The sequence below is a fragment of the Bufo bufo genome, chromosome 1 (genome assembly GCF_905171765.1).
Source record: "Bufo bufo chromosome 1, aBufBuf1.1, whole genome shotgun sequence".
In the NCBI taxonomy this organism is placed as follows: Eukaryota; Metazoa; Chordata; class Amphibia; order Anura; family Bufonidae; genus Bufo; species Bufo bufo.
The window spans coordinates 615,671,398-615,696,857 of NC_053389.1; the positions used below are offsets into that span (position 1 = coordinate 615,671,398).

At 41.8% G+C, this 25,460-nt stretch overlaps 1 protein-coding gene and 1 long non-coding RNA gene across 2 annotated transcripts in view; one reads left to right on the forward strand and one right to left on the reverse strand.

Moving 5' to 3' along the window:
- Positions 1–13,305, reverse strand: part of LINGO1 (leucine rich repeat and Ig domain containing 1) — a 79,991-nt gene extending 66,686 nt beyond the window's left edge. The window contains exon 1 of the mRNA XM_040413720.1: positions 13,227–13,305. The gene's annotated coding sequence lies outside the window, so the exon portion shown is untranslated. The remainder of the gene's footprint in view (positions 1–13,226) is intronic.
- LOC120985657 overlaps positions 3,718–25,460 on the forward strand; it is a 47,081-nt gene continuing 25,338 nt past the window's right edge. The window contains exons 1-2 of the long non-coding RNA XR_005775566.1: positions 3,718–3,797; positions 6,101–6,167. This is a non-coding gene — a long non-coding RNA (uncharacterized LOC120985657). The remainder of the gene's footprint in view (positions 3,798–6,100; positions 6,168–25,460) is intronic.

The window sequence follows — 25,460 nt, forward strand, 5'->3', positions numbered from 1 at the left end:
AAAAAAAATTGAAGGGTGAAATTATATATGGTACAAAAATGTATTACACCATAACACAAGGGGTATCTCACACTGCAGAGGACCCAGCATGTTTTTGCGTTAAACAATAATCCATTGAAACTGTGCAATGCTATACAGTGCGCTGCTGTGGTACTGCAGAAAAATTAAACACTTGCTGCTGGTCCTCTCTGCAGCGGGAGCTAATAAAAAGGAATCATCTAAAATAGACAACCCCTTTCAAGAGTAACTTTCATTTCATTTTCTATCCGCATAAATGAATAGTACAAGCGAATACAAATAACTTTGTAATATATCTGATCTGAGAAAGATACTTCCTTCTCTTCTTACCAGACTTGCCTCCCTGCTCCCTTCTGTTCGTCACTAAATCTCAATTCACTGCTCAAATCCATCTACAGTCAAGACTGGCTGCCTGCTCTCTGAAGGTTCAGATTACACAGAAGTCTATAAAACGGGGAGGAGATGTGAGGGGTTGCTGGAGACAGCCAGAGACTGAAAGACTGACACAGGAAATGCTGCTGGTCTGTAAGGTCTCACGTCACTGCTGAATTCTAAACTGCTCAGATTACATAGGAGTCTATGAAGAGGGGAGGAGAAGGGGAGGAGAAGGGAGGGGCAAGGGGAGAAGAAGGGAGGGGCTACTAGAGACAAAGAGCCTGACGAGACTGCTGCTGGTTTGAAAGCAATAAACTGTCTCACTTTTCTGCAGAATTTTAACTGCTCAGGTGTATTGTATAGTGTCCTCCATGACTGCTGCTGGTTCTTTGGATGTGCTGTGCTACAGACAGGGAGCAGGAAACCCTGTTATCCCATGTCTTGTGTATGGGCAGACATAATTCCAGCTAGCCTCCACCCACTAGCTCTGAAAAAAAAAAGAGAATTGCTGACAGATTGCAGAGGGAAAAAACTGCTAAAAAAAATGCCAGATACAAGTTATACAATAGCCAGAAATAGAATAATTCCTTATGTACACACACATGGCAGTTTATTCTAAAAAAAAATACCTGAAATGACAATTACACTTTGAAATGTTAATTTTCTTTCTTTAAAGAAGTCAAAAATGCTGTGCTGAATAAGACACTAGCGGAAAATAAAAAAAAGTACCCCATGAGATTGAACTGAGATTGACAAAGTATAAACTGCTAGTGGTGCTTGGTCAATGATCACACAACCAAGGTGGTGCACCCTTTATTTTGGGTTCTGTGGCAGGGTATATGTTGAGGCAGGGTCAAATTGATACTTGGTGGTATCTCCCCTTGGTGTGATACAGGCTGCCGCTGTGGCATAGTAATAGTCATACAGATGCAGAATATCCTGCTATTCCAAGTTCTTTCACCTTTGACCTATAGCGCAGCCAAGAAGGTGGTTGGCTGTTGTGCATGGGAGATCTGCCACCCCATCCAGTTCAAGACATTCTCAATGGGAAATAGATCTGGTGATTGAGCTGGCCAGGGAAGCAGCTGGATACCTTATAATAAGTTAGAACACCCTATGCACCCCAAAATAGTGGCTACAACAGCCATGGTTGTCAGAGTATAGCTATTAGCCAGAGATCCCTATAGAAGATGTCATCTGATTAGCCCATGCTGGGACATCTGGGTGGACTTTGAACTGTGCACAAACCACTGCTCGATGTACTACAACTTCTATCCTGTGTACAGTAAACAGACTTCTGTCAAGTTTAATCTGGCCTGGTCTCTGACTCTCTCAACACCAAATGCTGGACATTGCATTTCCTACACGTGCCTTGTCTAGCACCCACATAGACATTAACACCATGGGCACCCCCAAACTACCATCAGGCAGGGAGGCCACAGCTACAGGGAGTGCCCCAGGGGAACACAGGGCACCCCCCTCCTACCCCAGGGAGGGCGTACACTGTACACATTATCATCAGGGCCACTACCGCTCCCACCTCTGCTTCCGCTTCTCAGGGGCTGGCTGAAACATCAGACAGGAAAGGAAATGGTAGCTAATGGTGCCCCACACCTTGACACCTGGTGGTCCTATGTGTCTCCGCACTATGCATGATGGCAGTAGGTGCTCTCCAGCCCTCCTGCAAACTCTGATGCGGCCATCAATACTACCAAGACAGAACCTGCTTTCATCATTGAATATTATTGTGCTCACTATATTAGAGCATCTACTGCCTTCATGCATAGTGCATGTGTGTTTTGCTTGTTTAGTTTTAATGGTGGACTTCTGTTTTAAATAATAAAAATCAGGCTCTGTGTCGCTGCCACTAGGACTATTGGGGTTGTGTAAAGCAGGAGAGCTGCAGATCTATAGCAACAACTAACCTCAGAATCCTATAAAGACACAGGGGGGAATTTATTAAACCCTGTGCACCAGTTTCTAGACATCACAAAGTTGCACATTTTTGAGCAAGTACCTTTTTGTTTTACACCCGAGCAGGCGTAGATTTCAGTTTCTGTTCCACAGACAGCCAAAAGATGCAGAAAATATTAAGTAGCCTTCGTCTCTTCAAAAATCTGGCACATCTTAGGCTGGGTTCACGTCACTATTCTGTCATCCGCTCAGCAGATCCAGTTAACAGATCCATTTTACATAGACATCAATGTCTAAAAAGGAATCTCCGTTACTGTGTACTTTAGAAAAAGCAAAGTCTACCATGCTTTTGTGTCTGGTAAAAAAGAGAAACGGTGACGGAGGCTCTTTTATTAAATATAGGTCACCCCATCTTGTTCCCCTATCTATACAACCAGTGGCGTACATCGAGAAGTAAGGGCCCCATAGCAAGGATCAAACCAGGCCCCTCCACACAGGACAGAAGGGTTTCTGCCTAAACCCTCTTCAATGACCCTTGGGCCATTTTTCCACTGCATCATTTACTAAGGCTAGGGCTACACAACGACATTTGTCACGCGACATTTTGTCGCACCAATGATGCGCAACAATTTTTATAATGATAGCCTATGGTGTCGCACTGCGACATGCTGCGACTGCGACACGACAGTCGCAAAAAATCAATTCGAAATGGATTTTGCTGCGACTGTCTCATCGCAGCATGTTGCAGTACGACACCATAGACTATTATTATAAAAATTGTCGCGCATCATTGGTGCGACATCAATGTCGCGCGACACATGTTGCCGTGTAGCTGTGCCCTTATTGTCGCGCGGCACATGTCGTCGTGTAGCCCTACCCTAAATGTTGTTCCCTTAGAGGGTGGAGTCCTGACCAAGTTTTCACCTCCAGTAGAAGGGGAGATAATCCCAACTAAGACTGGGCCCCCTCTTGCCCTGGGCCCCATAGCAGTTGCATGGTCTGCCGCTATGGTAGTTACCCCCCTGTATACAACGTTCTCAGACCCTTTTTTTAAATGCTGGAAAGTTTTGCAATGTTATTCAAATGACAAGTCTCATAATATATTTTATGTCTTGCTCTGAGCAGAGCTATTTCAGTTTTTTTCTTGTAAGCTATGATGTACGTTATTATGACAGTGATAGAACTGATGAGAAAACCTGCCTGCTCGTTTTTTGGTGATTGACTTGTGCCGATGCATTTTCAAAAGAAAGAGGGGACTTGGATGAGAACTGGTTGGAGCAGATGAGACATCACTATATATTATGATGGACAGGCTAGAAGACAGACTGACCATCCCATCTGGCCTATAAAGAATGTAGGAAAGGGGAGAGAGAGATCAGCGGAGTGATGTAAATTATATGACTGCGTCCAGCCAGAGCTGTCACAGTATGTAACACTCAGCCAGAGGGCAAGGAGACGAAGAGAGCTGGAGAGGGTGCATCAGGAATGAGGTACTGCATGAGAATGTCGGCACACAGGGCTCTCAGAGAGGCACGGGAAAAAAATCTATATAGAAAAGGAAGCGGCTTGATAACTATGATGTCCCTTGAAAGCAAAGGCACCTCATCAATCGTGTTGTGTCAAAATCCCTGAATATAAAAGTGCATTCTTTGGGTTTTTTGTTTTTTTTCTGTATTGACTCAAGTCATAATATAACCTTATTGCAAAATGTTGGAGTTTCCTTTCACATTTTCCTTCCCGGTGTGCAGCACACCTCAGTCATCCCAAGTAGAATCCTGTAGATCTTCTTGGACACTTTCCCTCTATCACAGAGTCCCTCTTAGTTGCTCGGCCCATGTCAAACAGAAGTCAACAATAAATTGTAATACATTGTAAGAATCAAGCAGGTAACGTTGCCTATTTTTTTTTGCAGGCGCCAAGAGGAAGAATACTTTGAGCAAGGGAACATATTGTGCAGCCGATGATACGTGTAGAAATGAAATGCACACAGGAGAATGCTCCAGTAAGATGAGAAATACAATTACTGTATTCGCATTAGTGGATATGAGCAGGGAGGAAGCTATAGGGGACAGAGGTAGAGGTGAACCCAGGACACGGGGCATGACGAGTCCCTAAGAAGATACCAGTATCATAAATGGTATATGATACGTGAGGATCCTTCTTACACACTTTGTATCGGGGCAGAGGAGCTTCAAGTTATACGCCTGGGAAGAAGATAATCGCTCACCCTTCAAGGATCCTAAGGAGGTGAATGCCAGAATAATGCCTGGAAATAAGCTAACGTTATTTTTGACCACAAGCTATTGATGTTTTCTGTTGGATGAGATGTGACTGCTGTCTACCTCCTAATGCTATATCAGTTCATGGATTAGTGTTTCTGGCCACTTGGTTTTACAGTCACCTTATCTCTCATCTCACTTGAGCGCTCTTCTTTTTGTCTTTCTATATGTGTTTTCTGCTTTCTGACATTTATGTGGTTATCCCATGAATAATGTAAAACAATGAAAATCAGACATCATATAGTCCATGACAAGCTCATTCTAACAAAGCTAGAACCACATGGATCCAGAGATCTCACCATTCATTATTCTGCTAGATTTATTTCAAGCTGCCAGCTTAGGGAGTGTTTCCTTTCTCAGAGAGCAGATCCTGTAACTGTGACAGCTTCTAACAGAAGATATGGCTGGTGGAAGTTGATGGATGGAACTGAGCATGTGCGTCCAGCCCAGCGAGGTGGACAGTGAGATGAGGAAAAGAAGAAACAGCAGGTGACGCTATCTATATAGACAGATACTGTTGAATAACTCAGCTGTTTTACTACATTTTTAATTCCAGGCATTTGCAAATATACTCAGATCCTGTTACATGTGCCCTTGGCAGCTAAAAGCATCTGTGTTGGTCCCATTTTCATATGTGTCCGGATTGCTGAAAATGTTTTAATATATGTAAATGAGCCTCTAGGAAACACTGAGGTGTTGCCTTTACACCTAGAGGCTCTGCTCTCGCTGCAACTGCCGTGCCTTCTGCACTGTGATTGACAGGACCAGACAATGAAGACATCATAATGCCTGGCCCTGCCAATCGAAGTGCAGAGGGTGCGGCAGTTGCAGAGAGAGCTGAGGTGTAATGGCATCTCCCATGTTGCACCTAGAGGCTCATTTGCAGATACTAAAACTTCATTTTTCTCAACAACGTGGCCACATATCAACGTTGGACCAACACAGATGTCTTCAGCTGCCAAGAGCATATACAACAGGTCAGCCAGTATCATAGGTACAAATCTAATGACAGATGCCCTTTAAACCTTAGTGGACCAGGCAATTTTCAGTTTCTGCATTTTCGTTTTTTGCTTCCTGCCTTCCCAGAGTCATGACTTTTTTAGTTTTCCGTTCACATAGCCTTATTAGGGCTTATTTTTTGGAGGACAAGTTGTATTTTCTAATGGCACAAATTACTATTGCATACAATGCATTGGGAAAATAATTCTTTAGGTGAGTGTATATCAGATTTGCATACCAATATGTTATTTTACTTTTTTTTTTTATGTACAAGACTTCAAAGGATGTGAGCTTTAGCTCCCAATATTTGTTTTAGTAAAAAAAAAAATTATTAATAATTCCTGTTTGTCACAAAGTTACATGAGGGTGGAAATGGTTTTCAACAGTCCGTCAAGGCAACTACAATCATCAGGTTGTCTGTTTTCGGGAAATATATGCTTTGAAGGTGCACTTACTTTTCAAGAGCTGTAATCCCTGTATTTAAAAGCTTAAAACCAGATTTTAGTTTTTTCCAGTTCTGGTGATTTTATGAAGATATGTACTACTAACTAATCAGGGACGGCACCGCATCTGCATCTTACAGTAAGTCGTATTCAGCATTCAATAGAATGCATGTTGAGCATTTTTAAGACGTGTTGTCCGTATAGCTTTCTACTTGGGTTACACTTTTACCCACTAACATGAACTGCTTTGGAATTTTTGGGAAAATTACACTTTGACGCAAACTTGCATGAAGGCGTCTCTGTGTGTTAACTGCTGAGTGGCATTTTGACAATGTGCCGATTGTCTACTTTCAGAAAGTATATGGACATGGGGGTTTCGTATGATATATATTTTTTGTAATCTAGGTTTTATTTGTATATGGCAAAACTGCAAAAATTGTCCTGGCTACGAGAGGTGCAAAATGTCCAAACAATCCTGGCAGCGAAAGGACTAAAGGGAGCCTGTCAGTACAATTCGTGCTCAGCATGAAATAGTGACTGACTCCCACTTTACAAAGAATTATAACTCACATTTATTAATGTATTTTCAAAGCTTTTTGGCATAAATTACGGTATGCCTAAAACAGTTGGAAATCATTGTGCATACATTGCAAATTTACACTAATATTACACAGTTTACAGCAAGATAGGCTACAGCAGAAAAAGAGGATGTGGTCACTTTGAAGGAGGCTTGGTCCCCGGCTTTCTGACAAATTTATTACACTGAAAGGTAAAAAAAAATGTCGCATTTATGGGAGGTGCATTCTAAATTTTCTGACTTTCAGGCACTCCAAAGAGGAAAAAATTAAGAGGCATGGGCCTCTTAATAAATTTGGCATAATTTACTCCAACAAACTATTGTTTACGACTGGCACAATGACAGCTGCAGCGTTTTAGAGGAAACTCATATGCCAGTCTTAAACTGAAGTGTGCTGGAGTACAATTAGCCAAATATATTGAGTGGGGGCAAACCTCTTGGGCTGTATTAAGTTGGCAAATGAAAAGTACGCCTTTGATCTTTGGCTTCAAACATAAAAAATTTGTTGAGCAGTTTTTGACCCTGTCCACTTTTCCCAATATATTTTAAAAGTGGAAAAGGAAAAAGCTGAAATTACTGTGCAAGTATAAGGTGCAACATAAGTGGTGCAAACCACTTGATAAATTCTCCTCATGCCTTGTGACTTCTCCCCGCCCAGTTTGGCTTGATTGACAGGTCTCTGGCAATTTACATATACAGAGAGACCAGGTGGGGAGAAGCTGGAGGGGAGCCACCTAGTGGCTACTGATAATGTGGGAGCCTGTGAGTATTTCATTCTGCCCAAAGGACTGAGTATGTCTTGGCTATAACGAATGAGTAGATGTACATTATCTGCCCAGTGGTTGGGGTTCTGGCTAAAGCTGGCCATACACATTCATTAGTTGCCATTCAAACAATCATTCATCAAATGCTATCTTTTCGACTTCCCCATAAACATACACATTAGGTTCAGCCGAACATGGGGGAGGAGAACTCCTGGGGATATCTCCAGGGAGAACCAAAGTATTGGGCAAAAGTATTAACTTCACTTCCATTCTTCTCTCCAATATCCTCTAACGGGGAGAGGCAGGAGCTCCCCATACATATCAGATTGCCGGCTGAACCCAACATTCTCAGACGGTTATGCCAACCATCGACTAATGTGTATGGAGGTCTTACTACCCTACTCTATTAGATAAGTACTACTTCCAATATATTTAGCACATGTTTATCTATTTCTTTTGTATCTTTAAAGCTCTCAGTTATTCATTTGTGATGTGCAGCCATATAACCATTGTCCAATGGTAATGAACACAACTTATGGTGCAGCCAATGAACAGACAATGTGGCAGAAAGCTTGAAAAACAAAAATGTGAGTATACTGAGAGCCAACAGAAAAAAAAGTAAAATGACTGTATAACCCTTGAAATCACATGGAAATTATCCAGAGAAGATGATATATATGTTTGATTAACCTCTTTCATTAAATAAAGTTATAACATCTCCATGGCTGTATTTCAGCAACACATAATAGAATAAAATACACAATATCTCATCTGTCATAATTGTAACCACTAGGGACACCGGCGTAATGTAAACTACAGATGTTATTACATTATGCGCTAGCAGAGGTAAAACTAATGGAAAGCAACAAATGGAAAAATGTTAGACCTTGGCACAGCATGGTTTTTTCACTATGTATCTGTGTATAATTACCACACATTGGGGCACATTTATTAAGACCGGCGTTTTAGCCTCTGCACTGGCGGTGGATCAACTAAGTTATGTAGAGAGGAAAAATTCATGATCACATAACTCCCGAGCGTCGTTTGGCGCGCCCGCATTTCATCTTTCAGAAACATATAGGTTATACTGAGTAAGACAATTATTTTATTCATGGCGATTGGTTGGCTGGTGTATTTAATCTGTGTCCCCCAGTGATGACGCCACCCCCAGACGAAGGTTCGCCGAAACGTGTGTCGGGGTTGGCGCCATCCTGGAGGGAGCACAGCATGGGTAACCGTTCGGTGTCCTTTTGATTATCATGTAACATGTTTCTTGCACTTTATTGTTAATCATGTTTATGTAGATGGACAGACTAATGAACGTAGTATCCGTTGTGTTCATCCTCCAGAGGATGTCGCTTTTTCCCTGCACCTATGTTCTTTTAATCATGTTTGTGAGATGGCTATTTGTAATTATGCAAAAAAAAAAGACATTCGTTCATAGGCGGTCTGGTAGTTGTTTGTAGGTTTCTTAAGTTATGTAGAGGCGTTGGCCTCTACATAACTTCAGCTTACCCACCGCCGATTCTATTAGTAAGACAGATTCCTTGCCATCTTACATTTAGACCATTTTCTACTCCTAAACCAGGCATAGAAAATGATGAATGAGACAGGCCGGCTGACCCGTCCCCTTCCTCCACACGCCCCCTTTTAGACCTGGCATTAGCGGCGAAGAAATCGCAGATACTGTCACAACATGGCTTATGACAGAATCTGTGCCAGACATATGCCACAATAGTGGGGTATATCTTTTTGTAAATTACCCCCATAGTCCATTCTCTGAGGAACGTCATTTGCATGGCAACCTTTTCCATAAAAACGTAGTGTTCGAGCCAGTGCTATGTTGTATCTTGAATAGTCACGTCAAAGAAGAATATGCCACATACATATAAAGTCACTAAAACAACAAACACTATGGAGATTTTGTAGCTGTAATCCCTAGGAAGATTATATCAATAAACCACTTTAAAAGGAGAATGGATGAAATTTATTTTAGACAACCTTTTGAGTTAATTCCAAAATAAATGGGCACCACTACTGTGAGTAGTGAAGTCAGAGGTGGCCTGTGAAACTATTGTGAGCCATATACTGTATCTCCAGGAAGGTTGCTGATGGCCACTGCAGATATGTACAAACCGCACTGTATTTGATTAAAGGGAACCTGTCACCGGGATTTTGGGTATAGAGCTGAGGACATGGGTTGCTAGATGGCCGCTAGCACATCCGTAATACCCAGTCCCCATAGCTCTGTGTGCTTTTATTGTGTAAAAAAAACGATTTGATACATATGCAAATTAACCTGAGATGAGTTCTGTCCCTGACTCATCTCACATACAGGACTCATCTCTGGTTAATTTACATATGTATCAAATGTTGTTTTTTTTACATAATAAAAGCACACAGAGCTATGGGGACTGGGTATTGCGGATGTGCTAGCGGCCATCTAGCAACCCATGTCCTCAGCTCTATACCCAAAATCCCGGTGACAGGTTCCCCTTAAACTGCACTGTATATTGGCATGTGACTAAACTGGCATGCAAATCACAAGACTGGGCTGAGTCAGGGTCCCCATATTGTGCAACATGTTCTTCAAGTTGTTAAATAGAGGTACCCATGAGGGCCTATATGCAGAATGCAAATGGAAGATCCCAGTACACTAAGAATGCTGCCACACTATCCCAATGGAGCTAAATAGATGAGAGCGCTGAGCTTCTACAGAGACTTTGTAGCCACTAAACCTGTTGCCTCTCATGAGACTCTTGTTAACATCAAAATTGTTACCGCAAGTGAGTTGAGTAAAAATATTCCAAGTTACAACTCTGTCCCTCGTATTCCTTCCATCATTCTTGAGTGGGAGGGCCATGTACAAACCCACTGGCCATAAAGATCCTGGTAAGGTTGACTCACACAGACCCTCTTACAGGCAGCCTGATACATAGTGTCATTCAGTTTCTACGCATAATATTTTGGTCAGAAAAACCTGTTACCTACCCATGAGGAGGTAAATCATTTAGAGGTTACCAGTAAGGCTACATTCACATGAACATATTTTGTTTCAGTGTCCGTTACGTTTTTTTTTGTGGATTGGATGAGTACCTATTCATTTCAATGAGTCCGCAAAAAATGCGGACAGCACACCGTGTGCTATCCGCATCCGTCCGACTGTTAAGTAGCGCCGCAAAAAAAAATAGAACATGTCCTATTCTAGTCCATTTTGTGGACAAGGATATGCATTGTTACAATGGATCTGCAAAAAAAATACGGTCGTGTGAATGTAGCCTTAAGGGTTATACCCAGGGGAGTTGCTAGGGTCTCAAAAGATTCAGGACCCAAGCCCCAAAGCCCAGTACTAAAGGCATATTTGGACAGGAAAATTCAGTACTAAATACTGTACCTTTTACATGCAGTGACGTCTACTCATATGTAGATGTTCTCTTTTCTCATCTTCTCCAATCAGCCCAGACAACACATGACAATATCTTTCAGCCATGTCTCATCTCTGCAGAGATTGCCACACAGACATCTTAGATTCCTCACTTTTCAATCATCCTCCCCCTCCTGGCGCCCCAACAGTGTTATCTTGCTGCTACCCCCAATACTGTGCCAGCTGTGCTCCCCAATGCCCCAAACTACTATAATTTTTAGATAACAGTGCTTCCACATTAGTAATAATGCGCTTACAAGAGTTAATGCTCCCCAAAAGTGCACCTGTAGTAGTACCCCCCATATTGTTCCCAATAATAATGCCACTACAGAGCCCCTAGCAGTAATAATGTCCCACAGTGCCCCCAGTAATGATAAAGCTTCCCAAAGCATCCTCTAAAGTGCCCTCAGTAGTTATCATGCTCCCTCATAGAACCCCCAGTAGCTATAATGTCCCCTGTATTGCCCAAAAGGTAGAATGCCCCCCACTCTGTAGTGCCCCCAGTAGGTATATTGCTCTCTGAAGTGCCCTTAGTAGGTATAAAGTCCCCTATAGTGCCCCCAGTACTTATACAATCCTGATCAAAAGTTTAAGACCACTTGAAAAATGGCAAAAAATCATATTTAGCATGGCTGGAAATGGGAGTGAGACAAAACATTTTTTGAGCATTCAATTTAATGAAAACAATGAATAAACTGAAACAGGCTGTTTTCAGTTTAATCGTTATTTTCAATTAATTGAATGCTCAAAAAATGTTTTGTCTCACTCTCATTTCTTCTTGTTGCATGTTGAAGCTCTACTTGGAACCTTGTTAAGATCCAAAAATGTAAAATATGATTTTCTGCCATTTTTCAAGTGGTCTTAAACTTTTGATCAGGACTGTAGTACCCCACTGTAGTGTCCCCAGTACTCAAAAGTGCTCCCCTTTAGTTACTGCCTCTTACAGGTATAACACCCCCAGCTCTTAACGAGGCCCCTTGCAGTTATAATGCAACCTCCTACATAGTGCCCCAGTAGGTATAATGCCTTTAACACTTACAGAGCTCCCTTGCATTTATAATACACACCCCTACATAGTGCCCCCATTAGGCATAATGTCACCAGCATCTATAGAGCCCCCTTGCAGTTTAAACGTGCCCCCCGTAGCATCTTTCCTCTAATGTCAATTAGAAAAAAAAACACCTCACTCCCCACTGCCGCCTGGAATCAACGTGTCACCTTCAGCTTGACACAGCCATGCACAATGACATCATCATGTCGCCTGAGACTCAGGCGTAGGAAGTCACGATTACATCATCACATCGCAACTGCACATCGCCATTAAACTCTCACATAGGCCTCAGGCATAGTGACCTATGTATGAGTGAGCAGCAGGCCATTGTCTCACATGTCCTGCTGCAGTAATTCAATTTTATCGCCGTCCTAGTCTGCAGCCACAACGTATGGGGCCCTGGACAAAACATCTGGGCCCAAACTGGATGTCTTGACCTAGTGATGCCCATGGTTATACCCATCTCAGACACTGATGACATATTGTTAGGATATGCTATCAATATCAGGTAGGTTCCACCTCTCGGACCTGCTCTTATCCCCTTCACTGCTATGGGACTGGTGGACACAGCTCGGCTATTTTCAAAACTCAGTGAATGGAGAGCAGACTGTACATGCTTGGTGCACTCTCCCTTATGTTGGAGGGCATGTTCTGGAGATGGGAGCAGGTCTAATTTAAAATCACCCTGACCATAAAATACCTTATTTTATATGTCCTCTTAAAGCAGATGTCCCGTTTCGAGCTTAAACATGCTCCATAATGCATTACCTATAGTTGATACTTACATGCTAGTCAGAGATAGTCTAAAATCTACCTACTGTCTCATCACTGGTCCAGGCTGCAGCTCTGCTTCTTCAGATTGGCTGCTATGTAATACGCAAGCCCATCACAGGCTCACCAGGAAGTCATTGTGTGGAGAGATGACTTCTTTTACAGCAAGGGGATAATTATAAAGTGCAGGCAACTAAATCACTGGCGTGCAAAAGACAAACACAATGAGGCAGATAAGCCCCCGTAAGAGGGAACCTGGAGAGTCGCTCTACATCTGTCCAGCTAGTGAGCAGTTCTTATGCCGTTTGATCTTTAGTCAAATAAAGAAAAAAAAATTTTCTTTGTGGCATCATAGATCAAAAGAAAACTGCCATAGTCTACAATCACATTCCTTGGCAGCTCTGGGTAAAGAGGCGGCACAATAACAGAACGCACAACTACCAGAGCTATATATTTTAGTCATATTAAAACAAGCACCCTCTCCACTCGCTTTCCAACTCCTTGAAGGTGAGTGAGAAGTAAAAAAGAATGTTAAAAATGGTATATATATAGTAAGACTGCAATATATTTACGTAAGCAAGCCATACATCAATAGATATTACATTGCTTACCTTGATGAGTCGTACAGAAGGACACTGACAGGCCGCTGCAAACAGATTTGGAGTGCTTTTTCCTTCCAATGCCCAATCATGTACTCTGAAAGAGAGGAAGTGGCATGGCAATTAGCACTTTCTATAAATATAACTATATCTTTGACTACATACGTTTTCTGCAGTGCCAGAGTGTCTGGAGTGGAAAGTACTCTCAATGTTTAAAGGTGGTCCACAAAGGGTCAACCATGAGAAGATACCACCTAGTATAGATAGTTAAAGACTCTTTTAGTGAGAACCATCGTCAGTTCTAATATAAGGCCCTGGCATACAGTAAGAGAAGGATGCCATGGATGTATGTATTTAATGTCAGTCTAACAGTTGATGGGTGTATGATGGAACACACATGAAACATGTTGTTAGATACTCATGGCGCGCCATAACAAACTAAGCCGGGCTTCAATATTCCAATGCCCTCTCCAGAAAGACACACTACTCTCAATTCTGGCAGAAACAGCTTTTGTATTAGCTTCATGTTCGATTGACTGTAAACTGGAAGGTATCTTGTGTGGCACTACGACACGCACCTCAACAGAATTATGGAGAATCCGTCCTTGACCTTTAAGGTGGCTGAGACACCGATGATTAAGTGGCTATGTACCAAACAGCTGCAGTCATAACACGTGGAATTAACACTACACTGCCAAGGAGCTTAAGCTCTCCTTCACCACAAACAGATAATTTTATTAAGCACACCCCCCCCCCCAACCTCAACATAAGCCATAAAAAACAAAAACACATTTACAGATGGTAAAGCACATTTGGCAGACTGTATTAGCAATCCCATAATGTTCTCTTCTATAGCTTTTCAAATATTCAATATACAATCTGATGGATGGCCATGAACTACCATGAACTACCATGAATGATATGATGATTGAAAAGCTAAAGTAGAAAACAGCCCAACGATAAGAGTCTCTCCTTTATAGTGCTGGGTTCTATCGCCATTTTATCTGGCAGTGAATGTGTTACGTCTCTGGAAGATGCAAAGGCAACGGAAGCAGCATCTTCTGAAAGAGGGAAGTTAATGTCTTAAAAAGAAAAGCAAAGGAATAAGAGAAGAATCAGATGAAGATAGGAGAAGGGGGGGAAGGACAGAAGGAGGATTCTCGATGGGAGGAGGGTTTGGGGGGGTTTGTTTTTGCACACATAATAGGATTCAACGAAGCACTGCGAGCATCCAGCCATCCGCTTGGGCTGTCCTGTTAAATACAGAGCACTGGGGAGATGGAAGGAGGGGGAAGATGGAGAGAGAGGGAGCAGGCTAAGAGCTGGGGAAAAGAGGTGCTGTACAAGCAAGCGATACTGGTAGCTATGATGCATTTTTGTGGATCAGGCGATCAGGCCAAGTAAGTAATGAGAGAATGAGGATTATAAAATAATGATAAGACAAGATCATATGGAAGGGGGATGATGAGATATGAAAGAGATTAGATATAGAAAGGAAGACAAAGGCAAAGGAAACATTACCCATTTAAGAAAGTTATTGGCAAGGGAGCGACAAAAGACATGAAAGATGCTGCTGTCTGCAGTCCTGAACTGTGACAGCCAACATAGGCACATTATCTTTTTACAGGACTAGCATCCACAGCAATGGTGTAGAACCGAAACAATATATGGGATTATATAAAATACAGGAATTCATTATTAATAGTAGTGCCATGATATCTTTACAGATCAGCACAATTCTCTTTACTGGAAGGCAAATCAACTCGATTCTATAGGGCTCCTCACACAAAGGCAGTGTATATGCCTATAATCCAGGTCATGAAGCCATGTAAGAGGCAGGAACTGCCAGGGTTTCAAGCTGCTGTTTTAATCGATCCGTCTCTCCTTCTCTCACCTCCCTCCCCCTCCACTTTATTCTCTCCTCTATTCATATTTCCCTCATTTCTATGCCTCTGAATTCACCTCTGCTGCTGTATTCTCCACTTGCCAACCTCTCCTTCAACTACCACAACATCTCTTGTTATATGCCACTTAGTCTGAGGTTGCATGCGGGCCCCAAAATACAGAAATCGACATGAGGGGTAGTAGAGCATACAGTGCAGGAGTAGTGTTGAAGGACTTGGCTGGCATCCTAACAAACCCCCACTGCCATATGTGATACTTCTAATTAAAAAATTAATTAATGAGAAAGTCAGGGATAAAAATGTGATGACAGATATAATCGGAAGGGGAGGAGGGAATAAAGGCCAGCGATGAAAGGGAGAGATTAGTAAAAAGATGAAAATAGATGTAGGCCTGGATTTACACAGCACTGACAAGGCCTGAAAACCACGGATGTATAGAAAACATGCCGAACACATAACTGTGAGGCTAAGAAAGTATATGATATTGGCACACCAAAATTCCAATCAATTTCACCACAGAGTAAATGTTTGAGATGGGTCAGGAGTCAGGATGAATGGTAAACATGTGGGGCAGTGTTTTAACAAGGCTATGGAGATGGGGGACATTTTGATGCCTGAATAAATGTCTAGAATTTTACATCTATACATATATTATAATCATAGTTTATATGCAACCAAGCACTGGAAGATGAAACAAAGACTCTAGAAAGGCGATTGTTCGCGTCTTCAATCGTGCCTGACTTTCTGAATCCATCAAAACTCCCAGAAGTCTACATTCGCCTTCTCGTTGTGGAAAATTTTATTCTGCCCTATATATTTCTTCCTGTCACCTGAGGGAAAAAATAATAACTTCTCCGCCAGAGGGGCAGTAAGAGAGACTAAATGACAGTGATATGTTTAATGGGTTAAAGTGCTAGTCCCATGTTTGGGAAGAGGTGATCGTCTAAATGACATGGTTAATTGGACAAAACAGTCCTTTATCTCACTATAAGATGGAAAATGGAAATAAGATCGGACCAAGAGCCAAGGGCAATAGAAACTTGCGAGTTAAAGGAATAACCCATCGCTAAAACGCTGCAATCATTTTTGTGCTTTCCTATCTAAATTTGTGTTGCAAATCCCAACCCATGAACCCAATCCTTATAAAGCCAATCTGCACGGAAATGATTGAGAACGTGACATCAAGGCAATAATCTAAATTATGATCCTTATTGTCTACACATATGTAACATGATTTTAATTTAAGCTTCAGAAAGTTTGATGACCAGCTCCATCACTGTGACCACGAAGTTGTGGCCATCCATCTATTTTCCTTGCAGGATCCGTTTTTTTTGTAATACCTAGACAGGCTGGGTCTGCCAGAGGAGGGTCTCAAGCAGGACTCTATGATGTTCATATGCACTAACCAGGCATGGAAAGGGGTTGTTTTGATGATGGTCAGCAATAGCCAACTAAATTAGGCAATTATGGGTACATTGACATCCACTAAAGAACAATCAGGGTCCTAGAGCTCTGCCCTAACTACTTAGAGAAAAGGGAGAGCTTTCTTAGACATTCAGCACAATAGGCAAGAGTCATGATGTTTCTAAGGAGCCAATGAGGTCTCTGTGCTGAGATTTGGAAGAGGTATATTATGACACCTTCATGATGACACAGCACATGGTTGGGTCCTGCTGGATATATAGCTAACAATGTATATAACTGTTTTGTATGAACACGTCTATCAGGGGCGTAACTTCCCCAGGCATGGCATGGCGTTTGACTCCTTTGTCCAGCACTGCCCTACTTTAATGCAGTACTATAAAGCCAAAATGTTCAATTGCTCTATATGGTATCAAGCTTACCTTACATAAGCCTCATTATCTGGATCAGGCTGGAGATTTATGCTTGGATAAGTATTACTCATCAATAAAGGACTTTGTGTGAAAAGCATACAAGAGTGGAGAGCCCTTGATTTTTTCCTCCTATAATCCGGCTGCCAAAACCTCAACAGGCACCACCAGTTTTTAAAACGGTGTGCAGGCTAAATTTTTGGCTATAATACTAGAGCGTGTCATGTCAAGGGAGACTGCAAGATAACATTCAATGGTAGCAACTTAGATTGCACCTAATTGTTTATTAATGAACTCTCAGTCTCGCACAGCAGTACCACACATGTAAACCACACCTGATCCTTAATGTAGTCTAGCTATCCTCAGTTCTGTGACAAGCTCTGCGCCCATAAAATAACCAAATGGTCCATAAAGTGTGAGGCGGCACCAATTGCAAGTGAGAAACCGTCACCCCCCTCTCATTCCTGATAGTTTTAACCTATCCCTGTAGGTCTTTAGATTTTACATATGTAACAATAAAGTTATTTAGTTTAGGACCCCTACAGGGAATTTTGTCGGTCCACTGACTGAATTGAGTATTTGTGAAATTATCCTGAGGGCCCTAAAATTGGGCATTTTTAGTTTTTCAACATCCAAAGTCGATTAGCATAAAACTTTGTTCTAATATTGTATGGAGCAGGAGGGAGCTCTGTACAGTATTAGAATGTATTGGCTCTGATGAGCTGAAGTTATTGCTTTGCGAAGCCTCGCAAGACTTTGCGCAATAACGTCATAAAATAATTTGTACTCTAAAAAAACATTTTCCGAACTCGGGTTTGGTCCCAAGGTACCACTTGGAACCGAACCGGAGTTTGAGAAATGGTTTTTTACAGTACAAATTATTTTATAAAGTTATTACCCGAAGTCTCGCGAGGCTTCACGAAGCAATAACTTCAGCTCATCGGAGCCAATACATTCTAATACTGTACGGAGCTCCTGCTCCATACAATATTAGAACAAAGTTTTATGCAAATTGACTTTGGATGTTTCATCCGAAGTCGATTCACTCATCCCTAATAGTAGACAATCCCCCTGCACACACACACACACACACACACAATAACTGTATACCCATCATAGATCTGCACTGCAGGTGACATCTACCACATTATCTGTTCTCCGAGAGTTATCACATTGTTATCTGTGGTGTTACATAGGACTGCAGGTAACATCTACTACATTATCTGTATTTATCATCTTATTTTCTGTGCAGCATATCAATTCCCACTGGAACTTAGGCCATATATGTCTGATTAGTAGGGGTCCAGTGCCCCGCCAATCATCACTTCAAAGGGAACATGGCATTCCTGTGAGTTCTGCATTCCCTTTATCCATGTACATATGGCTGTATCTGTGCTTTTTCACTTAAACAGGACATGATGCAGTGTTTGGCACAGCCGTCTAATGGTGACATTGTGTCTGTGTAAAGAAAAACTGGGTGCATGACTTGCTGGAAAGTGGAGCGCCTTTAACTGAAGACTGGTGGAGGACCTGATGTTCAGATCCCCATGATCAGTATTAATGGCCTACAACAGGGATCAGCAACCTCCGGCACTCCAGCTCAGCTCATAGCCTGGGAGAAAAAAACCTCTCAGTTGAACAAGACACCCAGAAGAACAAGAGCAGGCTCCTCTCAGTTGAGCCGAAAATCTGAAGATACCGGAGCCTATACCGTGAGAACGGAGCGGCGCCCAGGGATAATAGTAAGTGCAGGGAGATCCCTGGGCGCCGCTCTCCATGTCAGCATACTTAGTTTAGATTTTTTATTGTAATAAAAGGTCCTCTTTTAGATTAGCAATAATCGTCCGGATTATCGGTAACGACCATTCCTGCGAATGGTCATCCTAGACAATCTACCCATGTAAATGTGCCGTCGATCACCTGATGAACGAGCAAACCGCTCGTGCAACAGGTAATCCTGTCGTTCATGCAGACACCACCAATCATATTTTCTGGGCAGATCATGTGGTCTAAACAGCAATCGGCTGCTCAGAAACCATGACTGTGTATGAAGAAGAGGGATCGCAATAGTAATCACCCGTCCTCATACAGTGAAGGGGATCGCTGCATGTAAATGTAGAGTTCTTCTTCACTGAGCGAGCAGCCGACTGCCGGGAAGGAACGCTTCCTTCCTGACAATTGGCTGCAGAATCGTCTCATCTAAATCCATTAGTAATTGATGCTTAACTGTCAGATAATCAGGAAACACCAGCTATGGTCATTTTTACAATTTGCCTGGAAATCAAAAATAACTAGCTGGGTTAAAATATAGTAAAAATCCATAAATCTTAAATATTATTAACACAAATGATAATATTTGAAATTAATAAATGATGATTCAATTTGGAGTATTAGGCTGAAAACATGACGTTAAAAGAGAACATTCATATAAAGGAGTAATAGGATGTTAGAGCAGTAAATGGTTGCATAACAGAATCCATCACATTCTAGATGGCACGCATACTTAGCACTCGTAATACAATAAATGCAATATCCTTGCATTTTTCTAAATAGAGATGAATGTTTCTTGATGGAGCTGACTACAAGAACTTAATTAAATGTTTACTCATTACAGGACAATGAATAAATAACACTTTAACATGTCTGCCAAATTCACGCACCCTGTTCTCAACCCACACACAGCCTGTTATACTGAGACCCTTGCTATACTACCCATCCATTTAATTACATGTCCTTTCTGAGGGGCAAGCAGATTAGAAGACGTCACAAAAACACGGAAATCGCATGTCGCGCAAATTCCTAAGCTTTTTTGTTTTTCTCTGTGATACATGCTGAGGGGTGCCTCTCCTTTACCCCCTCCATCCATATCATCCTCTCTAAATCTCCATGCACTGAATTCTATTTAGCTCATATTCTGTCTATTATCAACCCCCCCCCCCCCCATCCCATTTTCTCTCCCGTCCCTCACAATCACTCTTTTATTACTGACCTTTTTACTTATCTCATTACGCACAATGGAGCCATAATTAACTGTAAAATGGAAGGGAACCTCTAGGACTAGACAGTCAGCTGCCAAATGGATGAAAAGACTGATGACAAATTTTTGCAACATGGTGGTGGGGGCACAATATATACGGTGCAAAACCTATAAATGTATGAATAATAGCACCGCAGCATCCCCCTTACAATGACTAACTATGGAAGTCATCTATTCTTGAACGTAATGGGTTGAAATCATAGGGAATGGTAATAATGCACTGCTTTTCTATATAGGTTACCCAGTCTTCAGGTCTCTGTGTAGATTGCGGTGAAATAGGAAGCAGTACTTGGCCCTGGTACGGAGAATCGGCGGTCATGGGGGTTGGGGCATTTTCTGCTTAACCAACTGACAATGAAGATATGGAGAGCACCTTGCTAATTCCTGCACTCTACGGACAAGTAAAATGTGTAGAGACTGTCAGTATGTAGATTATCATGTCAAAAGCCTTCTCCTGTGAAGCGGAAACACCTTTTTTTTTGCACAGTTAACTTGCTGAAAAACTGATGCACCGCCATCTGTGCGTGCTGTACTAACCAGCATGCCTTTCACTTTTATGGCTTCTATTTATATAATACTGAGGCAATGGGCACCGAGGTGTTCGGCAGCGTCCTCGCCCTGTCTGCGGCATCTTCTTTTGTTGGAAATGTTGGGAAGGGAAAAGTCAAATGCAAATAAGCTGCAGAGACTTCATTAGGCTTATGCCATCTTAGTAATGATATTAATAATGTTACTAATATAAGACTGCATAAACACAGTCATTATGGATGAGGCTGAATGTCTCCGATATAGATTTAGGTTAAATTTATACATTGAAACATTCACATTTCAGCAATGTTTTACAGCATTTTTAGTGGTCTATGCATTTCTCATCCCCACTGGAATAATATATAAACTATTTAGTCAAATAAATGCGTGTAAATGTGGTAAAACATAAATGAACTCCTATTATTTATGGCCAATTGTCATGAAATGTTAACTTACGGTCCCTTGGCTAAACCCATATATACAGTATGCTGCTCAGAAGCAGAGGTTCTAAACCTGACTGCTAGCTAAGGCTAGTTTCCCACTCCCTGACGTAACAGCCTGCCGGAGATGTTTGCTGGATGCTACCTGACAGCAGCCGGATCTCCGCCAGTCCCCATTATAGTGAATGGGGCCGGGTGGAATTCTGGCAGTGTCCAGCGGTGATGGATCCGGCAGGGAACAGCCTGCCGCATCTGTAAAATGCAGTCTGAAACAGGCCTAAGTCGAATGTTCTTTTCTCTGTCAAGAACTACTTTAAGCACAATGGCGTCATGCACATGGTAGAGTCAGCTTTTCCAGAGACAAAAAAAGTAACCAAACCACAGCGCTGTAGGCACTTTATGTGCTGAGTTATGGTACTGTATCTCTGTATTTCAGTGGGAAAAAAATGGGGTGCAATTGGAAAAAAAAATGCAATTCCTCCACAGTTTTACGGGTTTTGTCCCTACGGCGTTCCCTTTGTGGCAAAACTGTGCCCTTCATTCTTTGGGTCAGTACGATTACAACAATACCACATATGTATAGGTTTTATATGTCTAAATGCTTTAAAAATAAATTAAAGGGAACCTGTCACCAGGATTTTGGGTATAGAGCTGACGACATGGGTTGCTAGATGGCCGCTAGCACATCCGCAATACCCAGTTCCCATAGCTCTGTGTGCTTTTATTGTGTAAAACAAAAAAACGATTTGATACATATGCAAATTAACCTGAGATGAGTCAGAGCTTGAAAATATGACTCTTCTCTGGTCACACAAGTAAGATATTACTCTTTTATGTTAATTTGCATATGTATCAAATAGTAATATATAAATTACTGATTTCCTGTGTTGGTCTGCTGGCCAACATAGGAACTGCGTTTCTAATACGCTGGATCTGTTCAGAGAGACCCAGCCTATTAGAATTCATTACTGGCATCCCTAATCTCCGCACGGGTATGCAGGTAATAACCCGGAAGCGCGTACCCGGGTTTTTCAGCCTTTAGATGCTGTGATCATACTTGATCACGGCATCTAAAGGCTGCAATGACCACGATCAGCATTATTGCCGATTGCAGTCAATAGCCGTGGGCCTCTACTGTTTGAAACGCAGAGACCCGCTGGCCATGGCACCCGCTGCACGTGCGAGGACCTGTCCTTACATGTCTGTTTTAGTAACTCCCTGCATACTCCATGTAATAACAATTGTGGTGCATATATTCTTATGGCTATGTGCTGTGCCATTCCTTTATTATTCCTGCCAGAAGTTATTAGTAATCTGCTAGCAGTTTACAATGAAGGTCTATTAGGGTGTTGCCAGTTGGGGATGTGTCCCTGCACTTTCTGACATTGGCAGCACTGACTGGATAGTGTCAGACTCTGCAGGGACACAATCCCAACTGGTTACACCCATTTGGACCTTCACAGCAAACTGCTGCTAGTTTGTTCATAACTGCTATCAGGTATAATAAAGCAATAGCACATCATAGAGTCATAAGAATAGAAGCTTCAAAATTGTTATTAAATGGGGAATGCAAGTATCTGGCAGACATGTCAGGTGAGGTCACCTGTTCTCTTTAAAGGATATACTGGAATGCAAGAGATTAGTGTGTCATGATTCTCACTAGGGTGGGTATTCTATGGAATCACCTTTTCTTAAAGGGGTTATCCCACTTTGCATTTTCATACTTACCTGCTGCCAGCGCGCCGTTCACTTCCTGGATTCTGGCTGGGGGTGGGCTTCATCTTGATTGAAGTCTTCTCCCGGCCGTGCCGCACGCTGGACTGAATGCGCACGCTGCCGCGCATGCGCCATGGTGACTTATTCCTGGCCAGTATAGTAAAGAGCCGGCGTGCTCGTTCGCGGCTCTGTACTTTTATGGCCAGGAAGAAGTCACCATCGTGCATGCGCGGCGGCGTGCGCGTTCAGGACAGCGAGCGGCCTGGCCGGGAGAAAAGAAGGAGTCTTTTGCGCAAGCGCGGACACCGGGATTCCGGAGAAGAGCGGTGGCCGTAACCAGGGGAGACCGAATGACAACAATGAGGTAAGTGGGGATGAATTTTCTCCTAAACGGTGGGAATTGGTTAATCAAATATAAATCATTAACAGATTTAACAGTGATCATTATGATGGGATAACCCCTTTAACTCTTAACTCCCTCAAGGAGGTATGAAGTTTCCCAGTCAGATTCTGGGTAAGGTTGCCTAGCAACTGGATGCGCCTGTACACAGGAGCTATGGCCACACTTGGAAATCGCCACAGGAGCCTAGTGAGGTGAGTAACAAAATAAAAGAGAAGTTTAGATAAATTTTTTATTTTGCCAGTGGTGAGACTCAGACACAAACACAAAAGAGGCTGCAGCTCTGCAAGTGCTAAGATACATGCAAACACTGAATATATGGATTATTTTCAGTTGCCTTACTGCCACAGTACCAGTAAAAAGTTTAGACACACCATTTTATTCCATGCATTTTTTCCCTACATTGTAGATTCATATTGAAGGCATGAAACCGATGAAGGAACACATATGGAATTATACAGCGAACAAAAAAGTGTTGAAGTGTAACTGTTATAATTTTTTTTATTTGCTACTTTATTAGAGCTAGGCATGTATACCTGAGTTAGTCTGTCAATGATTGTCAAAAGATCTGTAATAATTACCTTATAATAACAGCTTTCATTAATGTCCCCTGTCCCTTCCAAAATGGGGCCACTTTTTTGGAGTTTCTACTCTAGGGGTGCATCAGGGGGGCTTCAAATGGGACATGGGGTCAAAAAACTGTCTAGCTAAATCTGCCTCCCAAAAACCATATGGCGCTCTTTTCCTTCTGCGCAATGCCGTGTGCCCGTACAGCAGTTTACGACCACATATGGGGTGTTTCTGTAAACTACAGAATCAGGGCCATAAATACTAAGTTTTATTTGGCTGTTAGCCCTTGCTTTGTAACTGGAAAAAAAATAGTAAAATGGAAAATCTGCCAAAAAAGTGAAATTCTGAAATTTCATCTCTATTTTCCATCAATTCTTCTGGAACACCTAAAGGGTTAACAAAGTTTGTAAAATCAGTTTTGTATACCTTGAGGGGTGTAGTTTCTAAAATGGGGTCACTTTTTTGGATTTTCTACTCTAGGGGTGCATCAGGGGGTCTTCAAATATAACATGGCAGCTTAAAATTATCCCAGTGAAATCTGCTTTCCAAAAACCATATGGCGTTCCTTTCCTTCTGCGCCCTGCCATGTGCCCGTACAGCAGTTTACAACCACATATGGGGTGTTTCTATAAACTACAGACTCAGGGTCATAAATATAGTTTTGTTTGGCTGTTAACCCTTGCTTTGTAACTGGAAAAAATGGATTAAAATGGAAACACTGCCAAAAGTGAAATTGTATCTCTATTTTCCATTAACTCTTGTGCAACACCTAAAGGGTTAACAAAGTTTGTAAAATCAGTTTTGAATACCTTGAGGGGTGTAGTTTCTAAAATGGGGTCATGTTTGGATGATTCTATATTTTCAGAAAAATTTTAAGATTTACTTCTAAACTTCTAAGCCTTCTAACATCCCCAAAAAATAAAATGCCATTCACAAAATGATCCAAACATGAAGTACACATATGGGGAATGTACAGTAATAACTATTTTTGGAGGTATTACTATCTATTATAAAAGTAGAGAAATTGAAATTTGCTCATTTGCTAATTTTTCCAAATGTTTGGTAAATTTGGCATTTTTTTTATAAATAAAAAAATATTTTTGACTCAATTTTACCACTGTCATGAAGTACAATATGTGACGAGAAAATAATCTCAGAATGGCCTGGATAGGTAAAAGCGTTTTAAAGTTATCACCACATAAAGCGACATGTCAGATTTGCAAAAAATAGCCTGGTCCTTAAGGTGAAAAATGGCAGGGTCCTGAAGGGGTTAAAAGACAGTTGCTATGGCTTTTCTGTCTCCAGCTAAGAAGACAGGAAGTTGGAGGGGCGGTCCTTCACACTGCATGCCTGCATTAGGCTTCAGAGTGAGGAGGCGTGTCTCTCAGTAATCCAATCTGATTGGCTGGCAGGGAGCTGCTGGCTACAGCAAGTGTGTATGGGAAGTGAGGTAAAGCAGTTTTGGCCTCAGAGAACTGGCAGAGGAGCCATCTAGAGAAGGTCCTCATATTGTAAATGTTTAAACAGCCGTAACTAAGGGAAAAACTCAAGGAAAACAGTGGTATGTGAAGAAACTAAAGATTGCTTTATGCATAATGCTGCTGCAGCAGTAACATATGCTAAAATAGATTTTTTTTTAAATAGCTTTGCACACTTGGCATTCTTAACCAGCTTCATGACCAGGGGTGTACACAGAACTTATAGGGCCCACAGCAAAACTAGCCAGATTTAGATTTCTGATGAATTTACGTTTTTGTTATTAAGTGGAAGAAAAATTAATTAAAAAAATTGTAATTAAAAAAGTAACCTTTAGCCTCAA